This window comes from Limanda limanda, chromosome 12, assembly GCF_963576545.1.
Source record: "Limanda limanda chromosome 12, fLimLim1.1, whole genome shotgun sequence".
NCBI classification, from domain to species: domain Eukaryota; kingdom Metazoa; phylum Chordata; class Actinopteri; order Pleuronectiformes; family Pleuronectidae; genus Limanda; species Limanda limanda.
In genome coordinates, this window is record NC_083647.1 from 1847007 (window position 1) to 1874518 (window position 27512).

At 46.5% G+C, this 27512-nt stretch overlaps 54 non-coding genes and 1 pseudogene across 54 annotated transcripts in view; 54 read left to right on the forward strand and 1 right to left on the reverse strand.

Moving 5' to 3' along the window:
* The window catches only part of LOC133017444 (U2 spliceosomal RNA), a 192-nt gene extending 81 nt beyond the window's left edge, over positions 1-111 (forward strand). Inside the window, exon 1 of the small nuclear RNA XR_009682755.1 lies at positions 1-111. This exon is cut by the window's left edge and continues 81 nt beyond it. This is a non-coding gene — a small nuclear RNA (U2 spliceosomal RNA).
* Positions 112-409: 298 nt separating this feature from the next.
* LOC133016759 (U5 spliceosomal RNA) lies at positions 410-522 on the forward strand. Its single transcript, XR_009682115.1, has one exon. It is a non-coding gene; the product is annotated as a U5 spliceosomal RNA (small nuclear RNA).
* Positions 523-702: 180 nt separating this feature from the next.
* LOC133016305 (U2 spliceosomal RNA) lies at positions 703-894 on the forward strand. The gene has a single exon (XR_009681693.1). It is a non-coding gene; the product is annotated as a U2 spliceosomal RNA (small nuclear RNA).
* A 298-nt stretch (positions 895-1192) lies between these two features.
* Positions 1193-1305, forward strand: LOC133016760 (U5 spliceosomal RNA). Its single transcript, XR_009682116.1, has one exon. It is a non-coding gene; the product is annotated as a U5 spliceosomal RNA (small nuclear RNA).
* Positions 1306-1485: 180 nt separating this feature from the next.
* LOC133016180 (U2 spliceosomal RNA) lies at positions 1486-1677 on the forward strand. Its single transcript, XR_009681577.1, has one exon. It is a non-coding gene; the product is annotated as a U2 spliceosomal RNA (small nuclear RNA).
* Positions 1678-2082: 405 nt separating this feature from the next.
* Positions 2083-2274, forward strand: LOC133016187 (U2 spliceosomal RNA). Its single transcript, XR_009681582.1, has one exon. It is a non-coding gene; the product is annotated as a U2 spliceosomal RNA (small nuclear RNA).
* Positions 2275-2572: 298 nt separating this feature from the next.
* Positions 2573-2685, forward strand: LOC133016762 (U5 spliceosomal RNA). The gene has a single exon (XR_009682117.1). It is a non-coding gene; the product is annotated as a U5 spliceosomal RNA (small nuclear RNA).
* A 180-nt stretch (positions 2686-2865) lies between these two features.
* Positions 2866-3057, forward strand: LOC133016172 (U2 spliceosomal RNA). The gene has a single exon (XR_009681569.1). It is a non-coding gene; the product is annotated as a U2 spliceosomal RNA (small nuclear RNA).
* A 297-nt stretch (positions 3058-3354) lies between these two features.
* LOC133016763 (U5 spliceosomal RNA) lies at positions 3355-3467 on the forward strand. The gene has a single exon (XR_009682118.1). It is a non-coding gene; the product is annotated as a U5 spliceosomal RNA (small nuclear RNA).
* Positions 3468-3647: 180 nt separating this feature from the next.
* LOC133017445 (U2 spliceosomal RNA) lies at positions 3648-3839 on the forward strand. Its single transcript, XR_009682756.1, has one exon. It is a non-coding gene; the product is annotated as a U2 spliceosomal RNA (small nuclear RNA).
* Positions 3840-4137: 298 nt separating this feature from the next.
* Positions 4138-4250, forward strand: LOC133016764 (U5 spliceosomal RNA). Its single transcript, XR_009682119.1, has one exon. It is a non-coding gene; the product is annotated as a U5 spliceosomal RNA (small nuclear RNA).
* Positions 4251-4430: 180 nt separating this feature from the next.
* Positions 4431-4622, forward strand: LOC133016382 (U2 spliceosomal RNA). The gene has a single exon (XR_009681765.1). It is a non-coding gene; the product is annotated as a U2 spliceosomal RNA (small nuclear RNA).
* Positions 4623-4920: 298 nt separating this feature from the next.
* Positions 4921-5033, forward strand: LOC133016765 (U5 spliceosomal RNA). Its single transcript, XR_009682120.1, has one exon. It is a non-coding gene; the product is annotated as a U5 spliceosomal RNA (small nuclear RNA).
* A 180-nt stretch (positions 5034-5213) lies between these two features.
* LOC133017299 (U2 spliceosomal RNA) lies at positions 5214-5405 on the forward strand. The gene has a single exon (XR_009682618.1). It is a non-coding gene; the product is annotated as a U2 spliceosomal RNA (small nuclear RNA).
* A 298-nt stretch (positions 5406-5703) lies between these two features.
* Positions 5704-5816, forward strand: LOC133016807 (U5 spliceosomal RNA). The gene has a single exon (XR_009682160.1). It is a non-coding gene; the product is annotated as a U5 spliceosomal RNA (small nuclear RNA).
* A 180-nt stretch (positions 5817-5996) lies between these two features.
* On the forward strand, positions 5997-6188 carry LOC133016253 (U2 spliceosomal RNA). Its single transcript, XR_009681644.1, has one exon. It is a non-coding gene; the product is annotated as a U2 spliceosomal RNA (small nuclear RNA).
* A 298-nt stretch (positions 6189-6486) lies between these two features.
* On the forward strand, positions 6487-6599 carry LOC133016766 (U5 spliceosomal RNA). Its single transcript, XR_009682121.1, has one exon. It is a non-coding gene; the product is annotated as a U5 spliceosomal RNA (small nuclear RNA).
* Positions 6600-6779: 180 nt separating this feature from the next.
* Positions 6780-6971, forward strand: LOC133016254 (U2 spliceosomal RNA). The gene has a single exon (XR_009681645.1). It is a non-coding gene; the product is annotated as a U2 spliceosomal RNA (small nuclear RNA).
* A 298-nt stretch (positions 6972-7269) lies between these two features.
* Positions 7270-7382, forward strand: LOC133016768 (U5 spliceosomal RNA). Its single transcript, XR_009682123.1, has one exon. It is a non-coding gene; the product is annotated as a U5 spliceosomal RNA (small nuclear RNA).
* A 180-nt stretch (positions 7383-7562) lies between these two features.
* On the forward strand, positions 7563-7754 carry LOC133016255 (U2 spliceosomal RNA). The gene has a single exon (XR_009681646.1). It is a non-coding gene; the product is annotated as a U2 spliceosomal RNA (small nuclear RNA).
* A 298-nt stretch (positions 7755-8052) lies between these two features.
* On the forward strand, positions 8053-8165 carry LOC133016769 (U5 spliceosomal RNA). The gene has a single exon (XR_009682124.1). It is a non-coding gene; the product is annotated as a U5 spliceosomal RNA (small nuclear RNA).
* Positions 8166-8345: 180 nt separating this feature from the next.
* On the forward strand, positions 8346-8537 carry LOC133017300 (U2 spliceosomal RNA). The gene has a single exon (XR_009682619.1). It is a non-coding gene; the product is annotated as a U2 spliceosomal RNA (small nuclear RNA).
* Positions 8538-8835: 298 nt separating this feature from the next.
* Positions 8836-8948, forward strand: LOC133016809 (U5 spliceosomal RNA). Its single transcript, XR_009682163.1, has one exon. It is a non-coding gene; the product is annotated as a U5 spliceosomal RNA (small nuclear RNA).
* A 180-nt stretch (positions 8949-9128) lies between these two features.
* LOC133017446 (U2 spliceosomal RNA) lies at positions 9129-9320 on the forward strand. Its single transcript, XR_009682757.1, has one exon. It is a non-coding gene; the product is annotated as a U2 spliceosomal RNA (small nuclear RNA).
* Positions 9321-9618: 298 nt separating this feature from the next.
* Positions 9619-9731, forward strand: LOC133016770 (U5 spliceosomal RNA). Its single transcript, XR_009682125.1, has one exon. It is a non-coding gene; the product is annotated as a U5 spliceosomal RNA (small nuclear RNA).
* Positions 9732-9911: 180 nt separating this feature from the next.
* Positions 9912-10103, forward strand: LOC133016256 (U2 spliceosomal RNA). Its single transcript, XR_009681647.1, has one exon. It is a non-coding gene; the product is annotated as a U2 spliceosomal RNA (small nuclear RNA).
* Positions 10104-10401: 298 nt separating this feature from the next.
* LOC133016771 (U5 spliceosomal RNA) lies at positions 10402-10514 on the forward strand. The gene has a single exon (XR_009682126.1). It is a non-coding gene; the product is annotated as a U5 spliceosomal RNA (small nuclear RNA).
* Positions 10515-10694: 180 nt separating this feature from the next.
* Positions 10695-10886, forward strand: LOC133017447 (U2 spliceosomal RNA). Its single transcript, XR_009682758.1, has one exon. It is a non-coding gene; the product is annotated as a U2 spliceosomal RNA (small nuclear RNA).
* A 298-nt stretch (positions 10887-11184) lies between these two features.
* LOC133016772 (U5 spliceosomal RNA) lies at positions 11185-11297 on the forward strand. Its single transcript, XR_009682127.1, has one exon. It is a non-coding gene; the product is annotated as a U5 spliceosomal RNA (small nuclear RNA).
* A 180-nt stretch (positions 11298-11477) lies between these two features.
* LOC133016257 (U2 spliceosomal RNA) lies at positions 11478-11669 on the forward strand. The gene has a single exon (XR_009681648.1). It is a non-coding gene; the product is annotated as a U2 spliceosomal RNA (small nuclear RNA).
* A 298-nt stretch (positions 11670-11967) lies between these two features.
* LOC133016773 (U5 spliceosomal RNA) lies at positions 11968-12080 on the forward strand. Its single transcript, XR_009682128.1, has one exon. It is a non-coding gene; the product is annotated as a U5 spliceosomal RNA (small nuclear RNA).
* A 180-nt stretch (positions 12081-12260) lies between these two features.
* LOC133016258 (U2 spliceosomal RNA) lies at positions 12261-12452 on the forward strand. Its single transcript, XR_009681649.1, has one exon. It is a non-coding gene; the product is annotated as a U2 spliceosomal RNA (small nuclear RNA).
* Positions 12453-12750: 298 nt separating this feature from the next.
* LOC133016774 (U5 spliceosomal RNA) lies at positions 12751-12863 on the forward strand. The gene has a single exon (XR_009682129.1). It is a non-coding gene; the product is annotated as a U5 spliceosomal RNA (small nuclear RNA).
* A 180-nt stretch (positions 12864-13043) lies between these two features.
* LOC133016259 (U2 spliceosomal RNA) lies at positions 13044-13235 on the forward strand. The gene has a single exon (XR_009681650.1). It is a non-coding gene; the product is annotated as a U2 spliceosomal RNA (small nuclear RNA).
* A 298-nt stretch (positions 13236-13533) lies between these two features.
* LOC133016775 (U5 spliceosomal RNA) lies at positions 13534-13646 on the forward strand. Its single transcript, XR_009682130.1, has one exon. It is a non-coding gene; the product is annotated as a U5 spliceosomal RNA (small nuclear RNA).
* A 180-nt stretch (positions 13647-13826) lies between these two features.
* On the forward strand, positions 13827-14018 carry LOC133016236 (U2 spliceosomal RNA). The gene has a single exon (XR_009681628.1). It is a non-coding gene; the product is annotated as a U2 spliceosomal RNA (small nuclear RNA).
* Positions 14019-14316: 298 nt separating this feature from the next.
* LOC133016776 (U5 spliceosomal RNA) lies at positions 14317-14429 on the forward strand. Its single transcript, XR_009682131.1, has one exon. It is a non-coding gene; the product is annotated as a U5 spliceosomal RNA (small nuclear RNA).
* Positions 14430-14609: 180 nt separating this feature from the next.
* On the forward strand, positions 14610-14801 carry LOC133016349 (U2 spliceosomal RNA). Its single transcript, XR_009681734.1, has one exon. It is a non-coding gene; the product is annotated as a U2 spliceosomal RNA (small nuclear RNA).
* Positions 14802-15099: 298 nt separating this feature from the next.
* LOC133016777 (U5 spliceosomal RNA) lies at positions 15100-15212 on the forward strand. The gene has a single exon (XR_009682132.1). It is a non-coding gene; the product is annotated as a U5 spliceosomal RNA (small nuclear RNA).
* A 180-nt stretch (positions 15213-15392) lies between these two features.
* On the forward strand, positions 15393-15584 carry LOC133016237 (U2 spliceosomal RNA). The gene has a single exon (XR_009681629.1). It is a non-coding gene; the product is annotated as a U2 spliceosomal RNA (small nuclear RNA).
* Positions 15585-15882: 298 nt separating this feature from the next.
* On the forward strand, positions 15883-15995 carry LOC133016779 (U5 spliceosomal RNA). The gene has a single exon (XR_009682134.1). It is a non-coding gene; the product is annotated as a U5 spliceosomal RNA (small nuclear RNA).
* A 180-nt stretch (positions 15996-16175) lies between these two features.
* Positions 16176-16367, forward strand: LOC133016260 (U2 spliceosomal RNA). Its single transcript, XR_009681651.1, has one exon. It is a non-coding gene; the product is annotated as a U2 spliceosomal RNA (small nuclear RNA).
* Positions 16368-16665: 298 nt separating this feature from the next.
* LOC133016780 (U5 spliceosomal RNA) lies at positions 16666-16778 on the forward strand. Its single transcript, XR_009682135.1, has one exon. It is a non-coding gene; the product is annotated as a U5 spliceosomal RNA (small nuclear RNA).
* A 180-nt stretch (positions 16779-16958) lies between these two features.
* LOC133016263 (U2 spliceosomal RNA) lies at positions 16959-17150 on the forward strand. The gene has a single exon (XR_009681653.1). It is a non-coding gene; the product is annotated as a U2 spliceosomal RNA (small nuclear RNA).
* Positions 17151-17448: 298 nt separating this feature from the next.
* Positions 17449-17561, forward strand: LOC133016901 (U5 spliceosomal RNA). The gene has a single exon (XR_009682253.1). It is a non-coding gene; the product is annotated as a U5 spliceosomal RNA (small nuclear RNA).
* Positions 17562-17741: 180 nt separating this feature from the next.
* On the forward strand, positions 17742-17933 carry LOC133016264 (U2 spliceosomal RNA). Its single transcript, XR_009681654.1, has one exon. It is a non-coding gene; the product is annotated as a U2 spliceosomal RNA (small nuclear RNA).
* A 298-nt stretch (positions 17934-18231) lies between these two features.
* Positions 18232-18344, forward strand: LOC133016781 (U5 spliceosomal RNA). Its single transcript, XR_009682136.1, has one exon. It is a non-coding gene; the product is annotated as a U5 spliceosomal RNA (small nuclear RNA).
* A 180-nt stretch (positions 18345-18524) lies between these two features.
* On the forward strand, positions 18525-18716 carry LOC133016239 (U2 spliceosomal RNA). Its single transcript, XR_009681631.1, has one exon. It is a non-coding gene; the product is annotated as a U2 spliceosomal RNA (small nuclear RNA).
* A 298-nt stretch (positions 18717-19014) lies between these two features.
* On the forward strand, positions 19015-19127 carry LOC133016782 (U5 spliceosomal RNA). Its single transcript, XR_009682137.1, has one exon. It is a non-coding gene; the product is annotated as a U5 spliceosomal RNA (small nuclear RNA).
* A 180-nt stretch (positions 19128-19307) lies between these two features.
* Positions 19308-19499, forward strand: LOC133016354 (U2 spliceosomal RNA). The gene has a single exon (XR_009681739.1). It is a non-coding gene; the product is annotated as a U2 spliceosomal RNA (small nuclear RNA).
* Positions 19500-19797: 298 nt separating this feature from the next.
* Positions 19798-19910, forward strand: LOC133016783 (U5 spliceosomal RNA). Its single transcript, XR_009682138.1, has one exon. It is a non-coding gene; the product is annotated as a U5 spliceosomal RNA (small nuclear RNA).
* Positions 19911-20090: 180 nt separating this feature from the next.
* LOC133017449 (U2 spliceosomal RNA) lies at positions 20091-20282 on the forward strand. Its single transcript, XR_009682759.1, has one exon. It is a non-coding gene; the product is annotated as a U2 spliceosomal RNA (small nuclear RNA).
* A 298-nt stretch (positions 20283-20580) lies between these two features.
* Positions 20581-20693, forward strand: LOC133016784 (U5 spliceosomal RNA). The gene has a single exon (XR_009682139.1). It is a non-coding gene; the product is annotated as a U5 spliceosomal RNA (small nuclear RNA).
* A 180-nt stretch (positions 20694-20873) lies between these two features.
* LOC133017451 (U2 spliceosomal RNA) lies at positions 20874-21065 on the forward strand. Its single transcript, XR_009682761.1, has one exon. It is a non-coding gene; the product is annotated as a U2 spliceosomal RNA (small nuclear RNA).
* An 82-nt stretch (positions 21066-21147) lies between these two features.
* LOC133016470 (U2 spliceosomal RNA) lies at positions 21148-21259 on the reverse strand (annotated as a pseudogene).
* Positions 21260-27512: the final 6253 nt, after the last annotated feature.

The window sequence follows — 27512 nt, forward strand, 5'->3', positions numbered from 1 at the left end:
GACTACATATTAAGCAGATTTTTGGCAAGAGGAGCAGAAATGTGGAGCTTGCTCCCTTCTCTCCACGCATCGACCTAGCATTGCAGTGCCGCTGGGAACGGTGCACTCTGTTCTTACCCTGTAGAAAAGCAAACACTCAAGACCTGCTGGTAGACTTGGTGAGAAACCAGAGTCAGCTATTTGGACCCAATGTAAGTGGTTCAGGGATCTATCGCTTAAACAGGCTTAAAAGCCAATCACAGTAGTCAGGGCAGGAGCTAATAAAGACGTGTATAATTTTGGTTGCCAGATGGGGGCGGGGTGGGAATGTTGCATACTGGGCTCTGACATGCGGAAAGAAAAGGCCTACCTTGAAGGTGGTGAATGTGACCGAGAGTCTCCACCGCTGCTCTCCAACACAGGGCCATGCTGACTCTGGTTTCTCTTCATAACGCACAAGTCTTTCGCCTTTTACTAAAGACTTCCGTGGAGAGGAACAAACATGAGTTGAATATATTTTTGGCAGGCTTTGCTTCATGGCTGAGCCTTTTGAAATTGTGAAAAGTCAAAGAGCTGTCTAGGTCAGAAATCAAGCGTCCACAAAGGAGAGCTCGGGCGGAGGTGATAAGCAGCAGCCATCGTTATGCACACCTCCAAATGTGGCACCATATCAAGTGAGATTTGTGCCAAGAGCCTGGCGTGGACATCCAACACTTGGGGATTATCGCTTCTCGGCCTTTTGGCTAAGATCAAGTGTAGTATCTGTTCTTATCAGTTTAATATCTGATATGTCCTCTATATGAGGACTACATATTAAGCAGATTTTTGGCAAGAGGAGCAGAAATGTGGAGCTTGCTCCCTTCTCTCCACGCATCGACCTAGCATTGCAGTGCCGCTGGTAACGGTGCACTCTGTTCTTACCCTGTAGAAAAGCAAACAGTCAAGACCTGCTGGGAGACTTGTTGAGAAACCAGAGTCAGCTATTTGGACCCAATGTAAGTGGTTCAGGGATCTATCGCTTAAACAGGCTTAAAAGCCAATCACAGTAGTCAGGGCAGGAGCTAATAAAGACGTGTATAATTTTGGTTGCCAGATGGGGGCGGGGTGGGAATGTTGCATACTGGGCTCTGACATGCGGAAAGAAAAGGCCTACCGTGAAGATGGTGAATGTGACCGAGAGGCTCCACCGCTGCTCTCCAACACAGGGCCATGCTGACTCTGGTTTCTCTTCATAACGCACAAGTCTTTCGCCTTTTACTAAAGACTTCCGTGGAGAGGAACAAACATGAGTTGAATATATTTTTGGCAGGCTTTGCTTCATGGCTGAGCCTTTTGAAATTGTGAAAAGTCAAAGAGCTGTCTAGGTCAGAAATCAAGCGTCCACAAAGGAGAGCTCGGGCGGAGGTGATAAGCAGCAGCCATCGTTATGCACACCTCCAAATGTGGCACCATATCAAGTGAGATTTGTGCCAAGAGCCTGGCGTGGACATCCAACACTTGGGGATTATCGCTTCTCGGCCTTTTGGCTAAGATCAAGTGTAGTATCTGTTCTTATCAGTGTAATATCTGATATGTCCTCTATATGAGGACTACATATTAAGCAGATTTTTGGCAAGAGGAGCAGAAATGTGGAGCTTGCTCCCTTCTCTCCACGCATCGACCTAGCATTGCAGTGCCGCTGGGAACGGTGCACTCTGTTCTTACCCTGTAGAAAAGCAAACACTCAAGACCTGCTGGGAGACTTGGTGAGAAACCAGAGTCAGCTATTTGGACCCAACGTAAGTGGTTCAGGGATCTATCGCTTAAACAGGCTTAAAAGCCAATCACAGTAGTCAGGGCAGGAGCTAATAAAGACGTGTATAATTTTGGTTGCCAGATGGGGGCGGGGTGGGAATGTTGCATACTGGGCTCTGACATGCGGAAAGAAAAGGCCTACCGTGAAAAGTCAAAGAGCTGTCTAGGTCAGAAATCAAGCGTCCACAAAGGAGAGCTCGGGCGGAGGTGATAAGCAGCAGCCATCGTTATGCACACCTCCAAATGTGGCACCATATCAAGTGAGATTTGTGCCAAGAGCCTGGCGTGGACATCCAACACTTGGGGATTATTGCTTCTCGGCCTTTTGGCTAAGATCAAGTGTAGTATCTGTTCTTATCAGTTTAATATCTGATATGTCCTCTATGTGAGGACTACATATTAAGCAGATTTTTGGCAAGAGGAGCAGAAATGTGGAGCTTGCTCCCTTCTCTCCACGCATCGACCTAGCATTGCAGTGCCGCTGGGAACGGTGCACTCTGTTCTTACCCTGTAGAAAAGCAAACAGTCAAGACCTGCTGGGAGACTTGTTGAGAAACCAGAGTCAGCTATTTGGACCCAATGTAAGTGGTTCAGGGATCTATCGCTTAAACAGGCTTAAAAGCCAATCACAGTAGTCAGGGCAGGAGCTAATAAAGACGTGTATAATTTTGGTTGCCAGATGGGGGCGGGGTGGGAATGTTGCATACTGGGCTCTGACATGCGGAAAGAAAAGGCCTACCGTGAAGATGGTGAATGTGACCGAGAGGCTCCACCGCTGCTCTCCAACACAGGGCCATGCTGACTCTGGTTTCTCTTCATAACGCACAAGTCTTTCGCCTTTTACTAAAGACTTCCGTGGAGAGGAACAAACATGAGTTGAATATATTTTTGGCAGGCTTTGCTTCATGGCTGAGCCTTTTGAAATTGTGAAAAGTCAAAGAGCTGTCTAGGTCAGAAATCAAGCGTCCACAAAGGAGAGCTCGGGCGGAGGTGATAAGCAGCAGCCATCGTTATGCACACCTCCAAATGTGGCACCATCTCAAGTGAGATTTGTGCCAAGAGCCTGGCGTGGACATCCAACACTTGGGGATTATTGCTTCTCGGCCTTTTGGCTAAGATCAAGTGTAGTATCTGTTCTTATCAGTTTAATATCTGATATGTCCTCTATATGAGGACTACATATTAAGCAGATTTTTGGCAAGAGGAGCAGAAATGTGGAGCTTGCTCCCTTCTCTCCACGCATCGACCTAGCATTGCAGTGCCGCTGGGAACGGTGCACTCTGTTCTTACCCTGTAGAAAAGCAAACACTCAAGACCTGCTGGGAGACTTGGTGAGAAACCAGAGTCAGCTATTTGGACCCAATGTAAGTGGTTCAGGGATCTATCGCTTAAACAGGCTTAAAAGCCAATCACAGTAGTCAGGGCAGGAGCTAATAAAGACGTGTATAATTTTGGTTGCCAATGGGGGCGGGGTGGGAATGTTGCATACTGGGCTCTGACATGCGGAAAGAAAAGGCCTACCGTGAAGGTGGTGAATGTGACCGAGAGGCTCCACCGCTGCTCTCCAACACAGGGCCATGCTGACTCTGGTTTCTCTTCATAACGCACAAGTCTTTCGCCTTTTACTAAAGACTTCCGTGGAGAGGAACAAACATGAGTTGAATATATTTTTGGCAGGCTTTGCTTCATGGCTGAGCCTTTTGAAATTGTGAAAAGTCAAAGAGTTGTCTAGGTCAGAAATCAAGCGTCCACAAAGGAGAGCTCGGGCGGAGGTGATAAGCAGCAGCCATCGTTATGCACACCTCCAAATGTGGCACCATCTCAAGTGAGATTTGTGCCAAGAGCCTGGCGTGGACATCCAACACTTGGGGATTATCGCTTCTCGGCCTTTTGGCTAAGATCAAGTGTAGTATCTGTTCTTATCAGTTTAATATCTGATATGTCCTCTATATGAGGACTACATATTAAGCAGATTTTTGGCAAGAGGAGCAGAAATGTGGAGCTTGCTCCCTTCTCTCCACGCATCGACCTAGCATTGCAGTGCCGCTGGGAACGGTGCACTCTGTTCTTACCCTGTAGAAAAGCAAACACTCAAGACCTGCTGGTAGACTTGGTGAGAAACCAGAGTCAGCTATTTGGACCCAATGTAAGTGGTTCAGGGATCTATCGCTTAAACAGGCTTAAAAGCCAATCACAGTAGTCAGGGCAGGAGCTAATAAAGACGTGTATAATTTTGGTTGCCAGATGGGGGCGGGGTGGGAATGTTGCATACTGGGCTCTGACATGCGGAAAGAAAAGGCCTACCGTGAAGGTGGTGAATGTGACCGAGAGTCTCCACCGCTGCTCTCCAACACAGGGCCATGCTGACTCTGGTTTCTCTTCATAACGCACAAGTCTTTCGCCTTTTACTAAAGACTTCCGTGGAGAGGAACAAACATGAGTTGAATATATTTTTGGCAGGCTTTGCTTCATGGCTGAGCCTTTTGAAATTGTGAAAAGTCAAAGAGCTGTCTAGGTCAGAAATCAAGCGTCCACAAAGGAGAGCTCGGGCGGAGGTGATAAGCAGCAGCCATCGTTATGCACACCTCCAAATGTGGCACCATATCAAGTGAGATTTGTGCCAAGAGCCTGGCGTGGACATCCAACACTTGGGGATTATCGCTTCTCGGCCTTTTGGCTAAGATCAAGTGTAGTATCTGTTCTTATCAGTTTAATATCTGATATGTCCTCTATATGAGGACTACATATTAAGCAGATTTTTGGCAAGAGGAGCAGAAATGTGGAGCTCGCTCCCTTCTCTCCACGCATCGACCTAGCATTGCAGTGCCGCTGGTAACGGTGCACTCTGTTCTTACCCTGTAGAAAAGCAAACACTCAAGACCTGTTGGGAGACTTGGTGAGAAACCAGAGTCAGCTATTTGGACCCAATGTAAGTGGTTCAGGGATCTATCGCTTAAACAGGCTTAAAAGCCAATCACAGTAGTCAGGGCAGGAGCTAATAAAGACGTGTATAATTTTGGTTGCCAGATGGGGGCGGGGTGGGAATGTTGCATACTGGGCTCTGACATGCGGAAAGAAAAGGCCTACCGTGAAGGTGGTGAATGTGACCGAGAGGCTCCACCGCTGCTCTCCAACACAGGGCCATGCTGACTCTGGTTTCTCTTCATAACGCACAAGTCTTTCGCCTTTTACTAAAGACTTCCGTGGAGAGGAACAAACATGAGTTGAATATATTTTTGGCAGGCTTTGCTTCATGGCTGAGCCTTTTGAAATTGTGAAAAGTCAAAGAGCTGTCTAGGTCAGAAATCAAGCGTCCACAAAGGAGAGCTCGGGCGGAGGTGATAAGCAGCAGCCATCGTTATGCACACCTCCAAATGTGGCACCATATCAAGTGAGATTTGTGCCAAGAGCCTGGCGTGGACATCCAACACTTGGGGATTATCGCTTCTCGGCCTTTTGGCTAAGATCAAGTGTAGTATCTGTTCTTATCAGTTTAATATCTGATATGTCCTCTATATGAGGACTACATATTAAGCAGATTTTTGGCAAGAGGAGCAGAAATGTGGAGCTTGCTCCGTTCTCTCCACGCATCGACCTAGCATTGCAGTGCCGCTGGGAACGGTGCACTCTGTTCTTTCCCTGTAGAAAAGCAAACACTCAAGACCTGCTGGGAGACTTGGTGAGAAACCAGAGTCAGCTATTTGGACCCAATGTAAATGGTTCAGGGATCTATCGCTTAAACAGGCTTAAAAGCCAATCACAGTAGTCAGGGCAGGAGCTAATAAAGACGTGTATAATTTTGGTTGCCAAATGGGGGCGGGGTGGGAATGTTGCATACTGGGCTCTGACATGCGGAAAGAAAAGGCCTACCGTGAAGGTGGTGAATGTGACCGAGAGGCTCCACCGCTGCTCTCCAACACAGGGCCATGCTGACTCTGGTTTCTCTTCATTACGCACAAGTCTTTCGCCTTTTACTAAAGACTTCCGTGGAGAGGAACAAACATGAGTTGAATATATTTTTGGCAGGCTTTGCTTCATGGCTGAGCCTTTTGAAATTGTGAAAAGTCAAAGAGTTGTCTAGGTCAGAAATCAAGCGTCCACAAAGGAGAGCTCGGGCGGAGGTGATAAGCAGCAGCCATCGTTATGCACACCTCCAAATGTGGCACCATCTCAAGTGAGATTTGTGCCAAGAGCCTGGCGTGGACATCCAACACTTGGGGATTATCGCTTCTCGGCCTTTTGGCTAAGATCAAGTGTAGTATCTGTTCTTATCAGTTTAATATCTGATATGTCCTCTATATGAGGACTACATATTAAGCAGATTTTTGGCAAGAGGAGCAGACATGTGGAGCTTGCTCCCTTCTCTCCACGCATCGACCTAGCATTGCAGTGCCGCTGGGAACGGTGCACTCTGTTCTTACCCTGTAGAAAAGCAAACACTCAAGACCTGCTGGTAGACTTGGTGAGAAACCAGAGTCAGCTATTTGGACCCAATGTAAGTGGTTCAGGGATCTATCGCTTAAACAGGCTTAAAAGCCAATCACAGTAGTCAGGGCAGGAGCTAATAAAGACGTGTATAATTTTGGTTGCCAGATGGGGGCGGGGTGGGAATGTTGCATACTGGGCTCTGACATGCGGAAAGAAAAGGCCTACCGTGAAGGTGGTGAATGTGACCGAGAGTCTCCACCGCTGCTCTCCAACACAGGGCCATGCTGACTCTGGTTTCTCTTCATAACGCACAAGTCTTTCGCCTTTTACTAAAGACTTCCGTGGAGAGGAACAAACATGAGTTGAATATATTTTTGGCAGGCTTTGCTTCATGGCTGAGCCTTTTGAAATTGTGAAAAGTCAAAGAGCTGTCTAGGTCAGAAATCAAGCGTCCACAAAGGAGAGCTCGGGCGGAGGTGATAAGCAGCAGCCATCGTTATGCACACCTCCAAATGTGGCACCATATCAAGTGAGATTTGTGCCAAGAGCCTGGCGTGGACATCCAACACTTGGGGATTATCGCTTCTCGGCCTTTTGGCTAAGATCAAGTGTAGTATCTGTTCTTATCAGTTTAATATCTGATATGTCCTCTATATGAGGACTACATATTAAGCAGATTTTTGGCAAGAGGAGCAGACATGTGGAGCTTGCTCCCTTCTCTCCACGCATCGACCTAGCATTGCAGTGCCGCTGGGAACGGTGCACTCTGTTCTTACCCTGTAGAAAAGCAAACACTCAAGACCTGCTGGGAGACTTGGTGAGAAACCAGAGTCAGCTATTTGGACCAAATGTAAGTGGTTCAGGGATCTATCGCTTAAACAGGCTTAAAAGCCAATCACAGTAGTCAGGGCAGGAGCTAATAAAGACGTGTATAATTTTGGTTGCCAGATGGGGGCGGGGTGGGAATGTTGCATACTGGGCTCTGACATGCGGAAAGAAAAGGCCTACCGTGAAGGTGGTGAATGTGACCGAGAGGCTCCACCGCTGCTCTCCAACACAGGGCCATGCTGACTCTGGTTTCTCTTCATAACGCACAAGTCTTTCGCCTTTTACTAAAGACTTCCGTGGAGAGGAACAAACATGAGTTGAATATATTTTTGGCAGGCTTTGCTTCATGGCTGAGCCTTTTGAAATTGTGAAAAGTCAAAGAGCTGTCTAGGTCAGAAATCAAGCGTCCACAAAGGAGAGCTCGGGCGGAGGTGATAAGCAGCAGCCATCGTTATGCACACCTCCAAATGTGGCACCATATCAAGTGAGATTTGTGCCAAGAGCCTGGCGTGGACATCCAACACTTGGGGATTATCGCTTCTCGGCCTTTTGGCTAAGATCAAGTGTAGTATCTGTTCTTATCAGTTTAATATCTGATATGTCCTCTATATGAGGACTACATATTAAGCAGATTTTTGGCAAGAGGAGCAGACATGTGGAGCTTGCTCCCTTCTCTCCACGCATCGACCTAGCATTGCAGTGCCGCTGGGAACGGTGCACTCTGTTCTTACCCTGTAGAAAAGCAAACACTCAAGACCTGCTGGGAGACTTGGTGAGAAACCAGAGTCAGCTATTTGGACCCAATGTAAGTGGTTCAGGGATCTATCGCTTAAACAGGCTTAAAAGCCAATCACAGTAGTCAGGGCAGGAGCTAATAAAGACGTGTATAATTTTGGTTGCCAGATGGGGGCGGGGTGGGAATGTTGCATACTGGGCTCTGACATGCGGAAAGAAAAGGCCTACCGTGAAGGTGGTGAATGTGACCGAGAGGCTCCACCGCTGCTCTCCAACACAGGGCCATGCTGACTCTGGTTTCTCTTCATAACGCACAAGTCTTTCGCCTTTTACTAAAGACTTCCGTGGAGAGGAACAAACATGAGTTGAATATATTTTTGGCAGGCTTTGCTTCATGGCTGAGCCTTTTGAAATTGTGAAAAGTCAAAGAGCTGTCTAGGTCAGAAATCAAGCGTCCACAAAGGAGAGCTCGGGCGGAGGTGATAAGCAGCAGCCATCGTTATGCACACCTCCAAATGTGGCACCATATCAAGTGAGATTTGTGCCAAGAGCCTGGCGTGGACATCCAACACTTGGGGATTATCGCTTCTCGGCCTTTTGGCTAAGATCAAGTGTAGTATCTGTTCTTATCAGTTTAATATCTGATATGTCCTCTATATGAGGACTACATATTAAGCAGATTTTTGGCAAGAGGAGCAGAAATGTGGAGCTTGCTCCGTTCTCTCCACGCATCGACCTAGCATTGCAGTGCCGCTGGGAACGGTGCACTCTGTTCTTTCCCTGTAGAAAAGCAAACACTCAAGACCTGCTGGGAGACTTGGTGAGAAACCAGAGTCAGCTATTTGGACCCAATGTAAATGGTTCAGGGATCTATCGCTTAAACAGGCTTAAAAGCCAATCACAGTAGTCAGGGCAGGAGCTAATAAAGACGTGTATAATTTTGGTTGCCAAATGGGGGCGGGGTGGGAATGTTGCATACTGGGCTCTGACATGCGGAAAGAAAAGGCCTACCGTGAAGGTGGTGAATGTGACCGAGAGGCTCCACCGCTGCTCTCCAACACAGGGCCATGCTGACTCTGGTTTCTCTTCATTACGCACAAGTCTTTCGCCTTTTACTAAAGACTTCCGTGGAGAGGAACAAACATGAGTTGAATATATTTTTGGCAGGCTTTGCTTCATGGCTGAGCCTTTTGAAATTGTGAAAAGTCAAAGAGTTGTCTAGGTCAGAAATCAAGCGTCCACAAAGGAGAGCTCGGGCGGAGGTGATAAGCAGCAGCCATCGTTATGCACACCTCCAAATGTGGCACCATCTCAAGTGAGATTTGTGCCAAGAGCCTGGCGTGGACATCCAACACTTGGGGATTATCGCTTCTCGGCCTTTTGGCTAAGATCAAGTGTAGTATCTGTTCTTATCAGTTTAATATCTGATATGTCCTCTATATGAGGACTACATATTAAGCAGATTTTTGGCAAGAGGAGCAGAAATGTGGAGCTTGCTCCCTTCTCTCCACGCATCGACCTAGCATTGCAGTGCCGCTGGGAACGGTGCACTCTGTTCTTACCCTGTAGAAAAGCAAACACTCAAGACCTGCTGGTAGACTTGGTGAGAAACCAGAGTCAGCTATTTGGACCCAATGTAAGTGGTTCAGGGATCTATCGCTTAAACAGGCTTAAAAGCCAATCACAGTAGTCAGGGCAGGAGCTAATAAAGACGTGTATAATTTTGGTTGCCAGATGGGGGCGGGGTGGGAATGTTGCATACTGGGCTCTGACATGCGGAAAGAAAAGGCCTACCGTGAAGGTGGTGAATGTGACCGAGAGTCTCCACCGCTGCTCTCCAACACAGGGCCATGCTGACTCTGGTTTCTCTTCATAACGCACAAGTCTTTCGCCTTTTACTAAAGACTTCCGTGGAGAGGAACAAACATGAGTTGAATATATTTTTGGCAGGCTTTGCTTCATGGCTGAGCCTTTTGAAATTGTGAAAAGTCAAAGAGCTGTCTAGGTCAGAAATCAAGCGTCCACAAAGGAGAGCTCGGGCGGAGGTGATAAGCAGCAGCCATCGTTATGCACACCTCCAAATGTGGCACCATATCAAGTGAGATTTGTGCCAAGAGCCTGGCGTGGACATCCAACACTTGGGGATTATCGCTTCTCGGCCTTTTGGCTAAGATCAAGTGTAGTATCTGTTCTTATCAGTTTAATATCTGATATGTCCTCTATATGAGGACTACATATTAAGCAGATTTTTGGCAAGAGGAGCAGACATGTGGAGCTTGCTCCCTTCTCTCCACGCATCGACCTAGCATTGCAGTGCCGCTGGGAACGGTGCACTCTGTTCTTACCCTGTAGAAAAGCAAACACTCAAGACCTGCTGGGAGACTTGGTGAGAAACCAGAGTCAGCTATTTGGACCCAATGTAAGTGGTTCAGGGATCTATCGCTTAAACAGGCTTAAAAGCCAATCACAGTAGTCAGGGCAGGAGCTAATAAAGACGTGTATAATTTTGGTTGCCAAATGGGGGCGGGGTGGGAATGTTGCATACTGGGCTCTGACATGCGGAAAGAAAAGGCCTACCGTGAAGGTGGTGAATGTGACCGAGAGGCTCCACCGCTGCTCTCCAACACAGGGCCATGCTGACTCTGGTTTCTCTTCATAACGCACAAGTCTTTCGCCTTTTACTAAAGACTTCCGTGGAGAGGAACAAACATGAGTTGAATATATTTTTGGCAGGCTTTGCTTCATGGCTGAGCCTTTTGAAATTGTGAAAAGTCAAAGAGTTGTCTAGGTCAGAAATCAAGCGTCCACAAAGGAGAGCTCGGGCGGAGGTGATAAGCAGCAGCCATCGTTATGCACACCTCCAAATGTGGCACCATCTCAAGTGAGATTTGTGCCAAGAGCCTGGCGTGGACATCCAACACTTGGGGATTATCGCTTCTCGGCCTTTTGGCTAAGATCAAGTGTAGTATCTGTTCTTATCAGTTTAATATCTGATATGTCCTCTATATGAGGACTACATATTAAGCAGATTTTTGGCAAGAGGAGCAGAAATGTGGAGCTTGCTCCCTTCTCTCCACGCATCGACCTAGCATTGCAGTGCCGCTGGGAACGGTGCACTCTGTTCTTACCCTGTAGAAAAGCAAACACTCAAGACCTGCTGGTAGACTTGGTGAGAAACCAGAGTCAGCTATTTGGACCCAATGTAAGTGGTTCAGGGATCTATCGCTTAAACAGGCTTAAAAGCCAATCACAGTAGTCAGGGCAGGAGCTAATAAAGACGTGTATAATTTTGGTTGCCAGATGGGGGCGGGGTGGGAATGTTGCATACTGGGCTCTGACATGCGGAAAGAAAAGGCCTACCGTGAAGGTGGTGAATGTGACCGAGAGTCTCCACCGCTGCTCTCCAACACAGGGCCATGCTGACTCTGGTTTCTCTTCATAACGCACAAGTCTTTCGCCTTTTACTAAAGACTTCCGTGGAGAGGAACAAACATGAGTTGAATATATTTTTGGCAGGCTTTGCTTCATGGCTGAGCCTTTTGAAATTGTGAAAAGTCAAAGAGCTGTCTAGGTCAGAAATCAAGCGTCCACAAAGGAGAGCTCGGGCGGAGGTGATAAGCAGCAGCCATCGTTATGCACACCTCCAAATGTGGCACCATATCAAGTGAGATTTGTGCCAAGAGCCTGGCGTGGACATCCAACACTTGGGGATTATCGCTTCTCGGCCTTTTGGCTAAGATCAAGTGTAGTATCTGTTCTTATCAGTTTAATATCTGATATGTCCTCTATATGAGGACTACATATTAAGCAGATTTTTGGCAAGAGGAGCAGACATGTGGAGCTTGCTCCCTTCTCTCCACGCATCGACCTAGCATTGCAGTGCCGCTGGGAACGGTGCACTCTGTTCTTACCCTGTAGAAAAGCAAACACTCAAGACCTGCTGGGAGACTTGGTGAGAAACCAGAGTCAGCTATTTGGACCAAATGTAAGTGGTTCAGGGATCTATCGCTTAAACAGGCTTAAAAGCCAATCACAGTAGTCAGGGCAGGAGCTAATAAAGACGTGTATAATTTTGGTTGCCAGATGGGGGCGGGGTGGGAATGTTGCATACTGGGCTCTGACATGCGGAAAGAAAAGGCCTACCGTGAAGGTGGTGAATGTGACCGAGAGGCTCCACCGCTGCTCTCCAACACAGGGCCATGCTGACTCTGGTTTCTCTTCATAACGCACAAGTCTTTCGCCTTTTACTAAAGACTTCCGTGGAGAGGAACAAACATGAGTTGAATATATTTTTGGCAGGCTTTGCTTCATGGCTGAGCCTTTTGAAATTGTGAAAAGTCAAAGAGCTGTCTAGGTCAGAAATCAAGCGTCCACAAAGGAGAGCTCGGGCGGAGGTGATAAGCAGCAGCCATCGTTATGCACACCTCCAAATGTGGCACCATCTCAAGTGAGATTTGTGTCAAGAGCCTGGCGTGGACATCCAACACTTGGGGATTATCGCTTCTCGGCCTTTTGGCTAAGATCAAGTGTAGTATCTGTTCTTATCAGTTTAATATCTGATATGTCCTCTATATGAGGACTACATATTAAGCAGATTTTTGGCAAGAGGAGCAGACATGTGGAGCTTGCTCCCTTCTCTCCACGCATCGACCTAGCATTGCAGTGCCGCTGGGAACGGTGCACTCTGTTCTTACCCTGTAGAAAAGCAAACACTCAAGACCTGCTGGGAGACTTGGTGAGAAACCAGAGTCAGCTATTTGGACCCAATGTAAGTGGTTCAGGGATCTATCGCTTAAACAGGCTTAAAAGCCAATCACAGTAGTCAGGGCAGGAGCTAATAAAGACGTGTATAATTTTGGTTGCCAGATGGGGGCGGGGTGGGAATGTTGCATACTGGGCTCTGACATGCGGAAAGAAAAGGCCTACCGTGAAGGTGGTGAATGTGACCGAGAGGCTCCACCGCTGCTCTCCAACACAGGGCCATGCTGACTCTGGTTTCTCTTCATAACGCACAAGTCTTTCGCCTTTTACTAAAGACTTCCGTGGAGAGGAACAAACATGAGTTGAATATATTTTTGGCAGGCTTTGCTTCATGGCTGAGCCTTTTGAAATTGTGAAAAGTCAAAGAGCTGTCTAGGTCAGAAATCAAGCGTCCACAAAGGAGAGCTCGGGCGGAGGTGATAAGCAGCAGCCATCGTTATGCACACCTCCAAATGTGGCACCATCTCAAGTGAGATTTGTGCCAAGAGCCTGGCGTGGACATCCAACACTTGGGGATTATCGCTTCTCGGCCTTTTGGCTAAGATCAAGTGTAGTATCTGTTCTTATCAGTTTAATATCTGATATGTCCTCTATATGAGGACTACATATTAAGCAGATTTTTGGCAAGAGGAGCAGACATGTGGAGCTTGCTCCCTTCTCTCCACGCATCGACCTAGCATTGCAGTGCCGCTGGGAACGGTGCACTCTGTTCTTACCCTGTAGAAAAGCAAACACTCAAGACCTGCTGGGAGACTTGGTGAGAAACCAGAGTCAGCTATTTGGACCCAATGTAAGTGGTTCAGGGATCTATCGCTTAAACAGGCTTAAAAGCCAATCACAGTAGTCAGGGCAGGAGCTAATAAAGACGTGTATAATTTTGGTTGCCAGATGGGGGCGGGGTGGGAATGTTGCATACTGGGCTCTGACATGCGGAAAGAAAAGGCCTACCGTGAAGGTGGTGAATGTGACCGAGAGGCTCCACCGCTGCTCTCCAACACAGGGCCATGTTGACTCTGGTTTCTCTTCATAACGCACAAGTCTTTCGCCTTTTACTAAAGACTTCCGTGGAGAGGAACAAACATGAGTTGAATATATTTTTGGCAGGCTTTGCTTCATGGCTGAGCCTTTTGAAATTGTGAAAAGTCAAAGAGCTGTCTAGGTCAGAAATCAAGCGTCCACAAAGGAGAGCTCGGGCGGAGGTGATAAGCAGCAGCCATCGTTATGCACACCTCCAAATGTGGCACCATCTCAAGTGAGATTTGTGCCAAGAGCCTGGCGTGGACATCCAACACTTGGGGATTATCGCTTCTCGGCCTTTTGGCTAAGATCAAGTGTAGTATCTGTTCTTATCAGTTTAATATCTGATATGTCCTCTATATGAGGACTACATATTAAGCAGATTTTTGGCAAGAGGAGCAGAAATGTGGAGCTTGCTCCCCTCTCTCCACGCATCGACCTAGCATTGCAGTGCCGCTGGGAACGGTGCACTCTGTTCTTACCCTGTAGAAAAGCAAACACTCAAGACCTGCTGGTAGACTTGGTGAGAAACCAGAGTCAGCTATTTGGACCCAATGTAAGTGGTTCAGGGATCTATCGCTTAAACAGGCTTAAAAGCCAATCACAGTAGTCAGGGCAGGAGCTAATAAAGACGTGTATAATTTTGGTTGCCAGATGGGGGCGGGGTGGGAATGTTGCATACTGGGCTCTGACATGCGGAAAGAAAAGGCCTACCGTGAAGGTGGTGAATGTGACCGAGAGTCTCCACCGCTGCTCTCCAACACAGGGCCATGCTGACTCTGGTTTCTCTTCATAACGCACAAGTCTTTCGCCTTTTACTAAAGACTTCCGTGGAGAGGAACAAACATGAGTTGAATATATTTTTGGCAGGCTTTGCTTCATGGCTGAGCCTTTTGAAATTGTGAAAAGTCAAAGAGCTGTCTAGGTCAGAAATCAAGCGTCCACAAAGGAGAGCTCGGGCGGAGGTGATAAGCAGCAGCCATCGTTATGCACACCTCCAAATGTGGCACCATATCAAGTGAGATTTGTGCCAAGAGCCTGGCGTGGACATCCAACACTTGGGGATTATCGCTTCTCGGCCTTTTGGCTAAGATCAAGTGTAGTATCTGTTCTTATCAGTTTAATATCTGATATGTCCTCTATATGAGGACTACATATTAAGCAGATTTTTGGCAAGAGGAGCAGCCATGTGGAGCTTGCTCCCTTCTCTCCACGCATCGACCTAGCATTGCAGTGCCGCTGGGAACGGTGCACTCTGTTCTTACCCTGTAGAAAAGCAAACACTCAAGACCTGCTGGGAGACTTGGTGAGAAACCAGAGTCAGCTATTTGGACCCAATGTAAGTGGTTCAGGGATCTATCGCTTAAACAGGCTTAAAAGCCAATCACAGTAGTCAGGGCAGGAGCTAATAAAGACGTGTATAATTTTGGTTGCCAGATGGGGGCGGGGTGGGAATGTTGCATACTGGGCTCTGACATGCGGAAAGAAAAGGCCTACCGTGAAGGTGGTGAATGTGACCGAGAGGCTCCACCGCTGCTCTCCAACACAGGGCCATGTTGACTCTGGTTTCTCTTCATAACGCACAAGTCTTTCGCCTTTTACTAAAGACTTCCGTGGAGAGGAACAAACATGAGTTGAATATATTTTTGGCAGGCTTTGCTTCATGGCTGAGCCTTTTGAAATTGTGAAAAGTCAAAGAGCTGTCTAGGTCAGAAATCAAGCGTCCACAAAGGAGAGCTCGGGCGGAGGTGATAAGCAGCAGCCATCGTTATGCACACCTCCAAATGTGGCACCATCTCAAGTGAGATTTGTGCCAAGAGCCTGGCGTGGACATCCAACACTTGGGGATTATCGCTTCTCGGCCTTTTGGCTAAGATCAAGTGTAGTATCTGTTCTTATCAGTTTAATATCTGATATGTCCTCTATATGAGGACTACATATTAAGCAGATTTTTGGCAAGAGGAGCAGAAATGTGGAGCTTGCTCCCCTCTCTCCACGCATCGACCTAGCATTGCAGTGCCGCTGGGAACGGTGCACTCTGTTCTTACCCTGTAGAAAAGCAAACACTCAAGACCTGCTGGTAGACTTGGTGAGAAACCAGAGTCAGCTATTTGGACCCAATGTAAGTGGTTCAGGGATCTATCGCTTAAACAGGCTTAAAAGCCAATCACAGTAGTCAGGGCAGGAGCTAATAAAGACGTGTATAATTTTGGTTGCCAGATGGGGGCGGGGTGGGAATGTTGCATACTGGGCTCTGACATGCGGAAAGAAAAGGCCTACCGTGAAGGTGGTGAATGTGACCGAGAGTCTCCACCGCTGCTCTCCAACACAGGGCCATGCTGACTCTGGTTTCTCTTCATAACGCACAAGTCTTTCGCCTTTTACTAAAGACTTCCGTGGAGAGGAACAAACATGAGTTGAATATATTTTTGGCAGGCTTTGCTTCATGGCTGAGCCTTTTGAAATTGTGAAAAGTCAAAGAGCTGTCTAGGTCAGAAATCAAGCGTCCACAAAGGAGAGCTCGGGCGGAGGTGATAAGCAGCAGCCATCGTTATGCACACCTCCAAATGTGGCACCATATCAAGTGAGATTTGTGCCAAGAGCCTGGCGTGGACATCCAACACTTGGGGATTATCGCTTCTCGGCCTTTTGGCTAAGATCAAGTGTAGTATCTGTTCTTATCAGTTTAATATCTGATATGTCCTCTATATGAGGACTACATATTAAGCAGATTTTTGGCAAGAGGAGCAGACATGTGGAGCTTGCTCCCTTCTCTCCACGCATCGACCTAGCATTGCAGTGCCGCTGGGAACGGTGCACTCTGTTCTTACCCTGTAGAAAAGCAAACACTCAAGACCTGCTGGGAGACTTGGTGAGAAACCAGAGTCAGCTATTTGGACCCAATGTAAGTGGTTCAGGGATCTATCGCTTAAACAGGCTTAAAAGCCAATCACAGTAGTCAGGGCAGGAGCTAATAAAGACGTGTATAATTTTGGTTGCCAGATGGGGGCGGGGTGGGAATGTTGCATACTGGGCTCTGACATGCGGAAAGAAAAGGCCTACCGTGAAGGTGGTGAATGTGACCGAGAGGCTCCACCGCTGCTCTCCAACACAGGGCCATGCTGACTCTGGTTTCTCTTCATAACGCACAAGTCTTTCGCCTTTTACTAAAGACTTCCGTGGAGAGGAACAAACATGAGTTGAATATATTTTTGGCAGGCTTTGCTTCATGGCTGAGCCTTTTGAAATTGTGAAAAGTCAAAGAGCTGTCTAGGTCAGAAATCAAGCGTCCACAAAGGAGAGCTCGGGCGGAGGTGATAAGCAGCAGCCATCGTTATGCACACCTCCAAATGTGGCACCATCTCAAGTGAGATTTGTGCCAAGAGCCTGGCGTGGACATCCAACACTTGGGGATTATCGCTTCTCGGCCTTTTGGCTAAGATCAAGTGTAGTATCTGTTCTTATCAGTTTAATATCTGATATGTCCTCTATATGAGGACTACATATTAAGCAGATTTTTGGCAAGAGGAGCAGACATGTGGAGCTTGCTCCCTTCTCTCCACGCATCGACCTAGCATTGCAGTGCCGCTGGGAACGGTGCACTCTGTTCTTACCCTGTAGAAAAGCAAACACTCAAGACCTGCTGGGAGACTTGGTGAGAAACCAGAGTCAGCTATTTGGACCCAATGTAAGTGGTTCAGGGATCTATCGCTTAAACAGGCTTAAAAGCCAATCACAGTAGTCAGGGCAGGAGCTAATAAAGACGTGTATAATTTTGGTTGCCAGATGGGGGCGGGGTGGGAATGTTGCATACTGGGCTCTGACATGCGGAAAGAAAAGGCCTACCGTGAAGGTGGTGAATGTGACCGAGAGGCTCCACCGCTGCTCTCCAACACAGGGCCATGCTGACTCTGGTTTCTCTTCATAACGCACAAGTCTTTCGCCTTTTACTAAAGACTTCCGTGGAGAGGAAAAAACATGAGTTGAATATATTTTTGGCAGGCTTTGCTTCATGGCTGAGCCTTTTGAAATTGTGAAAAGTCAAAGAGCTGTCTAGGTCAGAAATCAAGCGTCCACAAAGGAGAGCTCGGGCGGAGGTGATAAGCAGCAGCCATCGTTATGCACACCTCCAAATGTGGCACCATCTCAAGTGAGATTTGTGCCAAGAGCCTGGCGTGGACATCCAACACTTGGGGATTATCGCTTCTCGGCCTTTTGGCTAAGATCAAGTGTAGTATCTGTTCTTATCAGTTTAATATCTGATATGTCCTCTATATGAGGACTACATATTAAGCAGATTTTTGGCAAGAGGAGCAGACATGTGGAGCTTGCTCCCTTCTCTCCACGCATCGACCTAGCATTGCAGTGCCGCTGGGAACGGTGCACTCTGTTCTTACCCTGTAGAAAAGCAAACACTCAAGACCTGCTGGGAGACTTGGTGAGAAACCAGAGTCAGCTATTTGGACCCAATGTAAGTGGTTCAGGGATCTATCGCTTAAACAGGCTTAAAAGCCAATCACAGTAGTCAGGGCAGGAGCTAATAAAGACGTGTATAATTTTGGTTGCCAGATGGGGGCGGGGTGGGAATGTTGCATACTGGGCTCTGACATGCGGAAAAAAAAGGCCTACCGTGAAGGTGGTGAATGTGACCGAGAGGCTCCACCGCTGCTCTCCAACACAGGGCCATGTTGACTCTGGTTTCTCTTCATAACGCACAAGTCTTTCGCCTTTTACTAAAGACTTCCGTGGAGAGGAACAAACATGAGTTGAATATATTTTTGGCAGGCTTTGCTTCATGGCTGAGCCTTTTGAAATTGTGAAAAGTCAAAGAGCTGTCTAGGTCAGAAATCAAGCGTCCACAAAGGAGAGCTCGGGCGGAGGTGATAAGCAGCAGCCATCGTTATGCACACCTCCAAATGTGGCACCATCTCAAGTGAGATTTGTGCCAAGAGCCTGGCGTGGACATCCAACACTTGGGGATTATCGCTTCTCGGCCTTTTGGCTAAGATCAAGTGTAGTATCTGTTCTTATCAGTTTAATATCTGATATGTCCTCTATATGAGGACTACATATTAAGCAGATTTTTGGCAAGAGGAGCAGAAATGTGGAGCTTGCTCCCCTCTCTCCACGCATCGACCTAGCATTGCAGTGCCGCTGGGAACGGTGCACTCTGTTCTTACCCTGTAGAAAAGCAAACACTCAAGACCTGCTGGGAGACTTGGTGAGAAACCAGAGTCAGCTATTTGGACCCAATGTAAGTGGTTCAGGGATCTATCGCTTAAACAGGCTTAAAAGCCAATCACAGTAGTCAGGGCAGGAGCTAATAAAGACGTGTATAATTTTGGTTGCCAGATGGGGGCGGGGTGGGAATGTTGCATACTGGGCTCTGACATGCGGAAAGAAAAGGCCTACCGTGAAGGTGGTGAATGTGACCGAGAGGCTCCACCGCTGCTCTCCAACACAGGGCCATGCTGACTCTGGTTTCTCTTCATAACGCACAAGTCTTTCGCCTTTTACTAAAGACTTCCGTGGAGAGGAACAAACATGAGTTGAATATATTTTTGGCAGGCTTTGCTTCATGGCTGAGCCTTTTGAAATTGTGAAAAGTCAAAGAGCTGTCTAGGTCAGAAATCAAGCGTCCACAAAGGAGAGCTCGGGCGGAGGTGATAAGCAGCAGCCATCGTTATGCACACCTCCAAATGTGGCACCATCTCAAGTGAGATTTGTGCCAAGAGCCTGGCGTGGACATCCAACACTCGGGGATTATCGCTTCTCGGCCTTTTGGCTAAGATCAAGTGTAGTATCTGTTCTTATCAGTTTAATATCTGATATGTCCTCTATATGAGGACTACATATTAAGCAGATTTTTGGCAAGAGGAGCAGAAATGTGGAGCTTTCTCCCTTCTCTCCACGCATCGACCTAGCATTGCAGTGCCGCTGGGAACGGTGCACTCTGTTCTTACCCTGTAGAAAAGCAAACACTCAAGACCTGCTGGGAGACTTGGTGAGAAACCAGAGTCAGCTATTTGGACCCAATGTAAGTGGTTCAGGGATCTATCGCTTAAACAGGCTTAAAAGCCAATCACAGTAGTCAGGGCAGGAGCTAATAAAGACGTGTATAATTTTGGTTGCCAGATGGGGGCGGGGTGGGAATGTTGCATACTGGTCTCTGACATGCGGAAAGAAAAGGCCTACCGTGAAGGTGGTGAATGTGACCGAGAGGCTCCACCGCTGCTCTCCAACACAGGGCCATGCTGACTCTGGTTTCTCTTCATAACGCACAAGTCTTTCGCCTTTTACTAAAGACTTCCGTGGAGAGGAACAAACATGAGTTGAATATATTTTTGGCAGGCTTTGCTTCATGGCTGAGCCTTTTGAAATTGTGAAAAGTCAAAGAGCTGTCTAGGTCAGAAATCAAGCGTCCACAAAGGAGAGCTCGGGCGGAGGTGATAAGCAGCAGCCATCGTTATGCACACCTCCAAATGTGGCACCATATAAAGTGAGATTTGTGCCAAGAGCCTGGCGTGGACATCCAACACTTGGGGATTATCGCTTCTCGGCCTTTTGGCTAAGATCAAGTGTAGTATCTGTTCTTATCAGTTTAATATCTGATATGTCCTCTATATGAGGACTACATATTAAGCAGATTTTTGGCAAGAGGAGCAGAAATGTGGAGCTTGCTCCCTTCTCTCCACGCATCGACCTAGCATTGCAGTGCCGCTGGGAACGGTGCACTCTGTTCTTACCCTGTAGAAAAGCAAACACTCAAGACCTGCTGGGAGACTTGGTGAGAAACCAGAGTCAGCTATTTGGACCCAATGTAAGTGGTTCAGGGATCTATCGCTTAAACAGGCTTAAAAGCCAATCACAGTAGTCAGGGCAGGAGCTAATAAAGACGTGTATAATTTTGGTTGCCAAATGGGGGCGGGGTGGGAATGTTGCATACTGGGCTCTGACATGCGGAAAGAAAAGGCCTACCGTGAAGGTGGTGAATGTGACCGAGAGGCTCCACCGCTGCTCTCCAACACAGGGCCATGCTGACTCTGGTTTCTCTTCATAACGCACAAGTCTTTCGCCTTTTACTAAAGACTTCCGTGGAGAGGAACAAACATGAGTTGAATATATTTTTGGCAGGCTTTGCTTCATGGCTGAGCCTTTTGAAATTGTGAAAAGTCAAAGAGTTGTCTAGGTCAGAAATCAAGCGTCCACAAAGGAGAGCTCGGGCGGAGGTGATAAGCAGCAGCCATCGTTATGCACACCTCCAAATGTGGCACCATCTCAAGTGAGATTTGTGCCAAGAGCCTGGCGTGGACATCCAACACTTGGGGATTATCGCTTCTCGGCCTTTTGGCTAAGATCAAGTGTAGTATCTGTTCTTATCAGTTTAATATCTGATATGTCCTCTATATGAGGACTACATATTAAGCAGATTTTTGGCAAGAGGAGCAGAAATGTGGAGCTTGCTCCCTTCTCTCCACGCATCGACCTAGCATTGCAGTGCCGCTGGGAACGGTGCACTCTGTTCTTACCTTGTAGAAAAGCAAACACTCAAGACCTGCTGGGAGACTTGCTGAGAAACCAGAGTCAGCTATTTGGACCCAATGTAAGTGGTTCAGGGATCTATCGCTTAAACAGGCTTAAAAGCCAATCACAGTAGATATTAAACTGATAAGAACAGATACTACACTTGATCTTAGCCAAAAGGCCGAGAAGCGATGATCCCCAAGTGTTGGATGTCCACGCCAGGCTCTTGGCACAAATCTCACTTGATCGGGTGGTGATGTCCTGCAGGCCTCTCCACACTGACGTAGGGTCATCAGCTGAAAACCTGTTTTTCAGCTTTTCAGAGTGGCTTCTCTTTGCTACTCTGATCTCCTTAGTCAGTGTGTTTCTGGCCTGGTTGTACAGGATCCTGTCCCCACTCCTGAAGACCTCCTCTTTGGCTTGAAGAAGCCAAAGAGGCACCATATTCACATGTCCATGGCAAACTAAGCTGTTGACACTGCTGAAATTCACTCATAATTTGAACTTCAATTGTCTTATTGTTGTTATTAAACTTTCTCAGTTTTCCATTAAAACACTTTTATCCAAAGCGACTTACTTTCAACTATGAGGGTACAAACACAGAACAGCAAGAATCATGTAAGTACAGTTACTTAACACCAGAAAGAATAAACTGGTCTTCAGTTACATACTCATCCCATATAAAAGTACAATTCAAAAACTGTTATAACCACTGCTTCAAAAGTGAAAAGGACATGCTATATATTAGGCATTCATACAAATGATTTTAATAATAACCTTTTCCTTCCTAATGTTTAATCTACAAATTAGAAATGTGTGTGCGTCACGACGATGGTCAGTCTCACACTGGTCTGATAAGTTCTGGAGGTCGGACAGAGCGACTTTGTTGACTTAATTTTGTGACATTGTTTAGTTTCGAGGATCTGAATGTTTACACAGTCAGGTTTGTTTTACTATAGCAGAAAACATAATAATCTTTTCTCCAATTGATAATATTCTTTGGCCGTCATGGCATCTGCTGGGTCATGGCCTTTCATGAAGTAAACAGGTTTCCGAGCAACTATAGCGTCATTGGGAGTGGCTCCCTTTTCACTTCCGTATTGCAAAAGCCAGGAGGATGGATTATGCCTGCGCACTTCCGAGGAGGGAGGTACGAAGATCTACTGTTATAAAATGGACAAGCGTCGGATGTTTGTGGCGCTCTAATACGACTAACGTGTTGGAAACCCATTGCTTTGCTGTAACCTGTTAATTGTTTCGTAAATAAATACTTTGATGGAGCAAACCGAGTTCAGCTCTTCCTCTCTTAAAGGATAAACGAACACGCTTAACAGACTCTAGCTGCGAGTCCCGATTTGCAGTGTGGAAAATGACGCCATTGTATGTAAGTAACTGTTTAGGAATAGTGTTTTTTGCTGTGGAGCTTCCAACGGTGATGTAGCAAGGCTAATTATGTTTATTAATAACATACTCATGTTGTTTTCCAGCTGCCTGTACTATGACGTACTGAGACCCACTATGAGCCAGTATGAAGGAGCTTCCCGTACATCCAACCGGACCTTGCAGCTATTGCAGCAGCATTGAGGAGTTCAGGAGTCGTCGGAGAAGAAAGAGGGTAAGGTTAGATTCATTAGATCATTTTTCAGTTACATGTATAGGTGTATGTTGTCATTGAACTGTGCTAATTGTACCGATTGTGTTTAAGGGGGACAGATGACATGGATCCATCCTTCCACAGCCAGGAGCTCACTGACTTGTGTGCCACTCTTCAAATAAAACTAGAAGCTACACTGGATCTCACAGTTACACACCACAGACGTCTACACACTGGATAAGATTCGGACAGAGGGCCACAAATAACTCATGACCCAGAGGCAAAGAGACCAGTGTTGCCAACTTGGCGATTTTGTCGCTATATCTGGCGACTTTTTTTGTCAAAAGCTACTAGCTACAAATCTAGCGACTTTTTCTGGTGATATTGGAGACTTTCTGGTGTTTTGGAGACTGACGTAAAAGCATGTGTTGTTCTGCAGTTACTGTCCTCAACGAGCAGCGAGTGCTGCCGTGAGCCCCTCCGCCGTCCCAGAGCACTCACAGGCGGTCAGTCTCCCAGCAGCCTTGCGCAGCAGTCCCAGCTGCAGTCAGAGCAGAGAGGAGAACCACGCTCAACGTCCTCCAGACTGCAAATGAATTGCGCATGCGCAAAGCCGCCGCTGCTGAGCCCGCCCTGTCTTAAAGAGCGGGATGTAAACGTCTTTGTTTCTTCACTGTCACACTATAAATAAATCACTGCAGGCTCACACAGCCTCAGTCACTTACTCACCTCGTGCACTGTGTGTTTGCCTCTCTGTGAAACAAGCTAATCATCTAGCTCGCAAGCTAACCATGTCTCAGTCTAAACTGTATGCACAAAAATACAGAAAGGAGTGGGAATCAAACCCTGACTTCAAAGGCTGGTTGAAGCCGTGTATAGGAGATGATACACGGGCATACTGCCTTTATTGTAAGGCTGATTTATACGCCAAACTTTCTGATATAAAAAAACACATGACAACTCAGAAGCATTCTCAAAAGGCAAAGCCTTATAACAGTTCCACTCAAAGCAAGCTGCCATTGATGAGTAAAAAAATTGACTCTGCAAAAAAGGCTGAAGCCACCATAGCATTAGCTATTGCTGAACACAGTTCCATGCTGGCATGTGATCACATTGGGGAAGCATGTAAAGCTGCTTTCTCAGACTCCACTGCTGCTACTCACTTTAAAATGCACAGGACAAAGTGCTCAGAAATGATTAATGGTGTTCTAGCACCATACTTTCTGAAAAAGTTGGTCGCAGATGTGGGTGACCAGCGTTTCAGCCTCCTCCTTGATGAGTCCACAGATATCAGTGTTTCTAAGTACCTGGGGGTTGTGATAAGGTACTTTCGTGACACCAAACACACAATTGTTTCAACATTTCTTGGGCTTGTTGAGTTGGAGGGAGGAGATGCCAGATCTATAGCCCGAGCTGTTGTGGCTTTCCTGGAGAAGTGTGGTCTTAAAAAAGAGAAACTCCTGGGGATAGGGACTGATAGTGCCTCTGTTATGACAGGTATTAACAATGGGGTCCATAAAGTGCTGAAGGAGGAGTATGGCCTCAAAGATCTGATTCTTATTCGCTGTGTGTGTCACTCTCTGCAGCTTGCTGTAAGTCATGCTTCCAATGACACCATCCCGCGTAGTGTGGAGTACTTGGTGCGGGAGACTTATAACTGGTTTTCAGTGTCTCCAAAGCGCAGGGAGGCCTACAATGCCATATATGAGACCATCAACTGTGGGGTGAAACCCTTACAAATAACCAAGGTGTGTGCCACACGTTGGCTCTCCATTGAACCAGCGGTTTCACGCATTTTGGACCAGTGGGAGGTGCTTAAACTGCATTTTGCAATCACAAAGTCCAGTGAACACTGCTACATGGCTGAGGTTCTATACTCCATGTACAATGATCCTCAAAACATCCTGTATCTGACTTTTTTGAAGTCAGTGCTGGGTGAGGTACAGTTGGCCATCAAGGCTTTTGAGGGAGAGCAGGTAGTTCCTCTGAAACTTCTTGACAGCTTGGGTAGCCTGATAAAGTCTGTGAGTAGCAGGGTTCTGAATCCAATGGCAAAGATTGATGTACCCAAAGAGAAAATTGATGGATACATCAGTCCCAAGCCGTACCTTGGTTACCTTTTGAATCAAAGGCAGCTGAGGTCCACCTTGCGCCTGAGGAGAAGAACTGTGTCCGAAAGCGGTGTGTAGCATTCACCATCTCTCTCACTAACGAGTTGAGGGTGAGACTGCCGGACAACATCGAAACTTTGCAGTACATGTCAGTTTTCAATGTTGACGAAACTCTAAAGCACAACAAGAACCTAGGAGAAATAGAAAAAATCGCCAAACTCCTTGGCTACTCTCCTGCAGAGATAGACAAGATTGTTCAGCAATGGCGTGTCATCCATCTTAGAAAGTGGAATGAGACAAAGAACACAGTGGGCTTCTGGAGTGAGATTTGGAAGTTTAGGGATGCAGCTGATATCAACCCGTTTCAGGAACTTGCCATGGCTGCTGTGTCTGTGTTGTCCCTGCCACACTCAAATGCTGAAGTCGAGATATTATTCAGCCAGATGAGTGTGGTAAAAAGCAAACTAAGAAATCGGATGTCATTGCACACCCTTAACTCCATCCTCTATGTCCGATATGGTCTGAGGCTGTCTGGTGAGGCTTGCTATGAGCACAAGCTGCCCGATAATGTTTTGCAGCTTTTTGGCACATCAGCGGCTTACTCATTTAAGTCAGCTACCTCAGTTGCTGAACCTGCCATAGAAAGCCTTGACCAAGATGAAGGTGACCTACTCTTTCTGTGAGCCAGCACAGAATGTGTGTGTGGGGGGGGTTCTGAAAACCAACAAACAATGAACCTGGATTAGGGCCGGACCATAATTTTCTCACAATGCCATTTACAGTTTTTTCTAATGTCTCTTTTGGGTCCATTCAGATTGTTATTGTTGTCAAGTTAAAACCTTAAAATCTATAAAAAAAATGTTTAAAATGTTACAGTTATGGCTAAAAATGTTCATGTTTTACTGGTACTTGTTGTAGGCTCCTATGTTGAGCATAAGGTTAGAAACTAAACCAAACTTAATAAAAAAATAAAAAAATAAAATAAAATACACACTTAAAAAAAATCCTAAGTAACTCTGCCAGAGTGTCTCTTTTGGGTCACTTTGCCGGTCCCAAGCCCGGATAAAAGAGGAGGGTTGGACGTAGAGCTAGCAATTTCACCCCACATAACAGTCTTTGGATTCAATTTGATATTCTAACATTTAACAATACAGGACAGAATTGATTTATGTAATGTGGGTCTAGACCAAGCATTCAAGTCATTTGAGAAGTGATGGCCTATTTCAATGGCAAAATAAAAACTGAAAAGAACAAGAATCAACAGAAGTAAGCTCATTTGTAGTTCTAAACATATTTAGTGTGTTTTTACTCACTTTTTGTCTCACCCACAACGTTATTCCTCTCTCCTACTGTGTACACTACAATTAGGCAAACTAGGCGATGACATCATTTAGCGACTTCTAGCGACTTTTAGGACAGCCAATAGCTACTTTCCTTACTGAGGAGTTGGCAAAACTGAAAGAGACATTTCGAGCTTCACCCGATTAGTTTTTCACTGGCTAGGCCAGTTGTGTTTGTACAATATTTGTGCTGTATGTAAATAAAGCTTTGACTCAACATATACACTACCGTTCAAAAGTTTGGGGTCACTCGCCAGTCTATTCTTGCTCTTAGAAATGAAGGCTATTCCATGCAAGAAATTGCAGAGAAACTGAACATTTTCTACAACGGTGTGTACTACTCCCTTCAGAGAACAGCACAAACGGGCTCTGTTAGGATTTCAAATTTTTAACTATAGTCTGTGCTGACAGAATTCCAACCAAATAAAGCTAGAAGTAGTTTTAGCTAGATATTATGCTTTGTACCAATGATTTAATAATAACCTTTTCCTTCCTAATATTTAATCTACAAATTAGAAATGTGTGTGCGTCACAACGATGTTCAGTCTCACAGCTGTCTTGATATGAGAGTCTAGAGAGAGTTTGTTATGGTTAATTTGGTGCAGCCAAGATGGCAGGAGCATGACATTTTCTATTCAAGGCTAGGTTATGAGACAACATCAGACTGTCAGGATAGAGTTGTCTAGCAACTATCAGAGTAGTAGGAACGTAATTGGGAGTGTCTCCCTTCCGTATTCCAAATGCCAGGAGGATGGCTTACGCCTGCGCACTTCCGAGGAGGGAGGAACGAAGATCTACTGTTATAAAATGGACATACGTGCGATGTTTGTGGCGCTCTGATACAACTAGTGTACTGGAAGCCCATAGCTTTGCTGTAACCCCGTTCATTGCATCCTAAATAAATGCTTTGATTGACTAAACTGAGTTCGGCTCATCTTCTCTTAAAGGATAAACGAACACGCCTAACAGCTCTAACCAGAGTAGAAAGAGAAGTGGGGCGGTGTGGCCTAGGGGGTAGAGTGGGCGTTCTCCAACAAGAAGGTTGCCGGTTCAATCCCCACTCTTCCCCATCTGCATGCCGAAGTGTCCTTGGCAAGATACTGAACCCCTAAATGGCCCCTCATAAATGTTGAGTGTTCTAAAAATGTAAGTCGCTTTGGACAAAAGCGTCAGCTAAATAAGAGATTAGATTAGAAGTGGGAGGCCCCGGTGCACAAGAAGACAAGTATATTAGTCTCTAGTTTGAGAAATAGACCCCTCACAGGTCCTCAACCGGCAGCCTCTTTAAATGGTACCCGCAAAACGCCAGTGTCAACCTCTACAGTGAAGAGGCGACTCCGGGATGCTGGCCTTCTAGGCAGAGTAACAAAGAAAAAGCCATATCTTAGAATGGTCAATAAA